The sequence below is a fragment of the Ananas comosus genome, linkage group 22 (assembly GCF_001540865.1).
Source record: "Ananas comosus cultivar F153 linkage group 22, ASM154086v1, whole genome shotgun sequence".
NCBI classification, from domain to species: domain Eukaryota; kingdom Viridiplantae; phylum Streptophyta; class Magnoliopsida; order Poales; family Bromeliaceae; genus Ananas; species Ananas comosus.
The window spans coordinates 7,582,278-7,589,837 of NC_033642.1; positions in this window are offsets into that span (position 1 = coordinate 7,582,278).

The window sequence follows — 7,560 nt, forward strand, 5'->3', positions numbered from 1 at the left end:
AATTACATACAGCTCTCTGTAAACATATTGAATAGCAAATGTATCCCTACAAAGTTTAAATTTTTATTTTTATCCCTACAAAAGTCCAATGATATTTATATTTGCCTCTCTATTTTGTTACCATTAGAGTACTGTCTATTTTTTAATAGCAGATAAGTGAAATGGTATTTTATCCTTACAAGTATATTCCTTCAAAAACCCCAACTATTAGAATTATACAGAAATATCCTCTCAAAAAGCATTTTAGCAATAATACAAAATTAGTAAAAAGGTCAATTTAACTAATTTACTAATCAGAGTTAAGTATTTTATTTATAGTTAATTATATTTTTCTAACCGATTCTAACAGCAAAAATATATTTGAAAATATTAGAAGTTTTGTAGGGATAAAAGTAAAAAGTTAAACTTTGTAAGGATATATTTGCTATTCGATATGTTTAGAGAAGGTTGTATGCAATTAACTCTTAAAAAAATTATAACGCAATAAATGATAGGATTAAAATATGCAATAAAAAGAGTACTTGGTAAATAACATAAACATTAGGTTTATTGTATGTAGACAATTGATTTATCTCAATAGTATATATATATATATTTATGCATTTAACTCTTTAAAAATGTATACGCAATAAATGATAGGATTAAAATATGCAAATAAATAAGAGTACTTGTAAAGTACATGAAGCATTAGGATTTATGTATATCAGACTAATATTTATTCTCAATGAGTATATATATATATATAATATTATATATAATAAATATAATATATAAATACAATAATATATATATATATATATATAGAGTGAGGCGACTATGCTAATCGGAAGCACGGAGCCTATCACGGCTTCCAGCCATTTTCGATGTTCGAATTCGAAATCGACGCATCGCTCCGTTAAACTTGATCTAGAGTATTTGAATACACTAGAAAAATAATTTTTAGATTTATAAAAGGGGGTAATTACGATCATCATTTGCTAGTGAACGAAAGGGACATCAAATCAACGAGGCTAAATAAAAATCTATACAATTATGTAATAAATGACATAAATATTTAAATCAAAGATATTGATCTTGTTTTATATACATAAAGAATTTTCTACGAAAATTTCACGTGATTGTTGGATATTTCTAACAACCAATAAACTATGCAAACGGCTACACTACGCATTGAAAATTGTTGATTTTGAGCCTATTCGAGTCACTAGGCAAATGATATCGAAAAACATAAAATTTCATTTTCTAGGTATCTCCAAATACTCTAGATCATAGTTAACGGAAGCGCGATCGACGAATTTGAAAGTTGCAACATTGAAAACGAGCTGGAAGCACCGGAAAGGCCCGCTGCTCCGTAGCATAGTAAGCCTCACTCTACTATATATATACGCGACTCGCTTCTTACGTAACATGAACGTACTTAACTGTACCTTGGACCGCCATCCCCAACGCACGGCAATTCAAGTGTTCTAATATAAAGCAGTTAACCCAGCAAGACATCTTAAAAGAAATTATAACGCAATAAATGATAGGATTAAAATATCAATAAAAAGAGTACTTGGTAAATACATGAACATTAGTTTATATGTCATATAAACAATGATTATTCTCAATAGTATATATACTAGTTAAGAAGCCGCCCGCGCGATCAGACGGGCAAGACAGTACAATAGTAAAATAATTATAACTATTAACATTATTTTTTTCTTATTTATGCAATTAATATTTTTAAATATTATTTATCTCAATATTGATAATTAAAAATGTAAAGAATAAATTTAAAGTATATTTATTTCTAAAATATTAATCTAATAAGTAAAATAATAAACCTTTTAAAATAAACAAAAGCTCATTACAGTTATAAGAAGATAAATTAATATTTTATTATTATCACCAAGCAAAATTAACAAAAAAAAATAAAAAATTAAGTAAAGGAAAAGTACTATCTTGTGATTCTGGCGACAACAATCTATCATTGACCCTCATATATCAGAAGTACTAAAATAATAAGACTAATCAAAAGCATAAGACGAAATCAAAATAAATATTTTTGTACAACTGTAAAAAAACTCACTACAAATATTATATTATTATATAAATTAATCCCTTAAAAAATTGTTTGGGAATAAAGTGAAAAACATGCAAAAGGTTTAGGGATTAAGGAACCAAAATAAAAACGCGTTGAAAAGATTGGACCCCAATCTGCAATTAATTTGTTAAAAAATTTAAAAATTGATGTGGGCACCACAATCACCCAAAAATAAGGGAGTTCTGTTTAGGGTTCCAATTAGTTACAGTTTTTAATTTAATTTTTTCATACTTATGAAATTTTGTAAACAAGATGGCATTAATTGTTAAGTATATTATATATACACAGATCGAAGGGAGAGAGGGGCCCACCACCCCTCTCCCACAGCGCGGGGTCCACCTACCCTCCTCCTCACCCGGTCCAACCTATGAGTGCGTGGACCCCGCGTGCAAGGAGCCACGTGATCCCCGCCAGCTCCCCCTCACGCGCTGTCAAACCGGCGAGCCCGCCGAATGCGAGGAGAGCGCGTACCAGTTGCCTTTCATAGATAATATATAATATGATATAGAGTTGGGCCTGGTTGCTATGATAGCACCCAGCCATGTTTGCCCCCATTTTGTAAACCATTGATCGCATTCGAGATCCGTGCTGCCCCTTTACTAGAAAAATTGGGGAAAAAGCTCGTTAGATCCGCTCCGTTAATCTCTCTTTCTCTCTCTCCTCTCTCTCTTCACCTCTCTCTTTCTTTTTCTTTCTTCTTTTCCTTTCTTCTCCACAGACCTCAAACCCCACTTCCAGAGCCTCCCTCCTACCACAGCACGCCCACTCCTACCCCCCAACGCCCCCAAGCCCGCTTGCCTCTCACTTTCTCCTCTTTCTTCTTTTCCTTTTTCTTTTCATTTCTTGCTTCACACACGCATCTTACCACCGAAACCTCGCTCCTCCAGCCCCGCCCGCCTCCGCTTCTCGCACCACCTCGCCCAGCACTCGTCCCCGATCGCTCTCGCTCGATATTGCTGGCTCGCTCGCCCCCTCGCCTACTTCTCAGGTTTGATTCTTTCTTTTTCTTTTTTTTTAGTTGTTTGGTGAATAAGTCACAGGAAAAAAATTATTTGGTGAAATAAATTATAGAAAAAAATTATTGGTCTGTTTTTCAAAAATCTGAAAAAAAAATCCGATTTTATTATACAAATTATGAATTTATTATAAAATCTGATTTTATTATACAAAATCAGATTTTATTATATAATCAGATTTTATTATAAAATCTGATTTTATTATACAAAATCAGACTTTATTATTCTATACAAAATCAGATTTTATTATTATACAAAATCAGATTTATTATAAAATCTGATTTTATTATACAAAATATACTTTTATTATAAAAATCTGATTTTATTATATAAATTCTGAATTACAGGAAATTTTTTGTGGGTTTGATCATGAAGCTATCTTGTGTGTTGGGTTCTCTCACGGAATTGGCTAAAACTCAAAATCAACTTTATGTGTGGACTTATTCAAGTTAAAAGCTTTAAATCACACTTCTCGCATCTTTTTCATCATATTACGAATGGAATACGAAAATCAGATTTTATTATTCTAGCATCTATTATACAAATTCTGTTTTTCAAAAATCAGAGCAAAATCTGTTTTTCAAAAATCTGATTCCCAGCCCAACTCTTGCTTTCTACATGAAATTTTAGCAGAGGTACGAGAAATTTTAACAACTGCTTCATTGCCACAGTAGCATAATATAACATGTGATTGTATATAACCCATACTCTTCCTTCTATTCATTTATTAAATTATCTGTAAAAAAATAGCAAAATATAAAATGAGATTTAAAATTCGAAAATAAATATAAGCAACATACGTAAAGTCATAAAACAGAATCGTGCTACTATCTACTACTATATGCACGAGAACATCTAAAGATTCAACAACATGCTCACGAACAGTTCTTTTCTCAAGCGAATCTACTACTATCTACACTCAATGTGCTAGACAAAGTCATAAAACAGAATCGTGACAAAAGATTATCAAAAAGTAAGTGTTCAGGAATCCGAATAGCAGGGATTATGCCGTATATTTAACTCTGTTAAGTTAACGATTTTCAGAAAATATTCGCACTAAGCAAATGCATGAGCATCAGCATACTGAATCCAAGTAAAGCAAAACACTCATACAAAATTCGTCGAGAAGTTCTTACCAATGTTTGAAATCTTTTCAGATTAATCCTAATAAACCCTCTGAGAAACACAAAACCTAGTACATTATTATTCAAGTTAAAAGCTTTAAATCACACTTCTCGCATCTTTTTCATCATATTACGAATCGAATACGAATAAGTACACACATAAAGTTGATTTTGAGTTTTAGCCAATTCCGTAAGAGAACCCAACACACAAGATAGCTTCATGATCAAACCCACAAAAAATTTCCTGTATTTCAGAATTTATATAATAAAATCTAATTTTGTATAATAAAATCTGATTTTATAATAAATCTGATTTTGCATAATAATAAAATCTAATTTTGTATAGAATAATAAAATCTGATTTTGTATAATAAAATCAGATTTTATAATAAAATCTAATTTTGTATAATAAAATCATATTTTATAATAAATTCAGAATTTGTATAATAAAATCGGATTTTTTTTTTTCAGATTTTGGAAAAATAGAACAACAATTTTTTTCTATAATTTATTTCACCAAATAATTTTTTTTTCCTGTAACTTATTCACCAAACAACTAAAAAAAAAGAAAAAGAAAGAATCAAACCTGAGAAGTAGGCGAGGGGGCGAGCGAGCGAGCAATCGAGAGTGTAGGCGAGGGGGCGAGCGAGCCAGCAATCGAGAGTATAGGCGAGGGGGCGAGCGAGCCAGCAATCGAGCGAGCAGGCGAGGGGACGAGTGGGCGAGGTGGGCGAGATGGGAGGCGGGCGGGGTGTGGAGGAGGGAGGGTTTGGTGGTAAGATCTGTGGAGAAGAAATGAAAAAGAAAAAGAAAAAAAAAAAAGAGAGAAAGTGAGAGAGCAAGCGGGCTTGGGGGCGCTTGGGCGAGGTAGGAGGTGGGCGTGCTGTGGAGGAGGGAGGCTCTGGTGGGAGGTGAGGTCTGTGGAGAAGAAAGGAAAAGAAGAAAGAAAAGAAGAAAGAGAGAGTGAGAGAGAGAGAGAGAGAGAGAAAGAGAGATAACGGAGGGATCTAACGGAGCTTTTTCCCAATTTTCAGTAAAGGGGCAGCACGGATCTCGATGCGATCCAATGGTTACAAAATGGGTGGCAAACATGGCTGGGTGCTATCAATAGCAACCCAGCCCAACTCTATATATATATATATATATATATATATATATATATATATATATAGGATTGAGACCATTGTCCTATCAAATGGTTTTGAATGATCGACACTTCAAATTGATAATCGGCACCGTTGAAATTAATCTACACTATAAGAAATATTTAAAAACCGAATTTTGTAATTTTTGAAAATCATTATCAAGTCTATCAAAGAGTCGAAAAAATGAACGGTCATAAATGAATAACCTTCTAAAAATAGATATTAGACTTTCTCAAATCATAATCAGAGTTATCAAATATTATCTAAATAGTATAAAAAATTTTCTATCAAAAATTCAAACAGTTTGAATTGCTCTATACCGTTAAACAAGGGCTCATATAGGCCGTCAAAAATTATCGATTTTACGATCCTTTGATCATAATGTAAATGATTTTTAAAATTTTTAAAATTTAGTTTCTAGATATTTTAAATACTCTAAATTAACTTTAATAATTCCGATCATCGATTCGACATCTCTATCATCAAGAACGACTTGATAGAACGATGGTCTTTATCCTATTAAAAATTTAGTTTCTATATATATTATGACAACAACATCCTTATTGTCAGATGGATTAGATGGATCTTAGACCACGAGGCCTGTCTTTTGGTGGACTAGGGTTTCAATAAAACTTTGGACTTTCTGTATCTCATCACATTTTCAGGGAGAGGCTTTTTTATTTCCAGTGTTTACTTAAAACCAAAAAGAGGACAAAATTTGGTGACATGCCCATCGTGAGGCTATGGTTAATGGAGCATACATAACCAATCCATCTTAACTTAGGTAGATGAAATATTCAATGGGATTGCATTTGCCTGGTTTTGTACAACTTGAAAATGATATTTCAAGAGTAGGAAAAAATATACAGGCTAATAGTAAAAAGTAGATAAGTGCATTTATGAGGCACACGATTGTCTTAAACCAATAATTTAGAAACAATAATATGTCTTTACAATGTTATCTTTATACATTATTAATACATTAGCATGTGTGATTTACAAGTTTTAACTAATTGGCACATGCAGCCCATAAATACATGTTTGCTAATATATCAACACTCTACAAAAGTAACAGTTTGGAGAATCCAAAGCATTTTTTCTAATTAGGTTTTGCAATCTATTCTCAATCTTTTTTTTTCAGAGAGAGATAGGTAACATGCTACCCGTTTCGTTTATTTAATTTAGAAATAAACTTAGCTAGAAATGTGAATCAATTAGGATTCGAATTTGGAATCTCGGGTACCAATCACCAAGCCCTTTGCCAATTGCGCTAGGGACGGTCGGTGGTCTATTCTCAGTCTTTGACAATGTATATTTTTGGGTATGAATATTACTCTGATGGTCTAAGCCACCGTTTGGTTCGGGGTTAAGAAAAAGTAGCTATTACAGGAATAGGGTTAAGTTCAGGATTAAAATGGTGTTAAAATTTTTTTGTGTTTAATTGGAGGTTGGAGTTAGTCTAGAATAGTGAAAAAAAATGTTTGGTTGGAATAGGTGGGATAAGAAGATAATGATTGATAAAGAAGAAAAAGGTGAGGGCTCGGAATGCGTGCGGAGTTAAAATTGGGAGGGGGAGTGGGGTTAATGATTGATAAAGAAGAAAAATGTGAGGGCTCGGAATGCGTGTGGGGTTAAAGTTGGGAGGAGGAGTGGGGTTAGTAAACCCCACTAACCCGATTTGGGGTGGGGTTTACTAACCCCACCCCTTAAATTGGGGGTTAAGGAGTTATTCCATCCCTTAACCCCCAACCAAACGGTGGCTAAGAGTCCCCAAAAAAAAAAAGAAAAAAAAGAGATAAAAATAAATAAATTAAAGTGCTTTTTCCTCCGCAGGGCAATTGTTGGGTGAATTTGGACAGTATTGTAATATTCACTAGTGAGCTTTAAATTTATTCTTTTAGCCACAGTGTACACTAGCTAGGATTAAATTTTCATTAGAATGACTGGGAAGAAATGTTAATTATGTTACTAATTTATAATTGAAAATTTTCCAAGAATCTATATTATATTATACTATGCCGAAATTAAGGCTTGAAGTTCACTATTTTTAAAAGATGTAAACAGAGTTTTAAATTTCTAACCTTATAAATATTTTGAAAATCCACTAACTTCACTGTATTGTAATTGCTGTACAAAAGCACATGCATGACAATCTATGGTGTTTCTTAATATATATATATATATATATA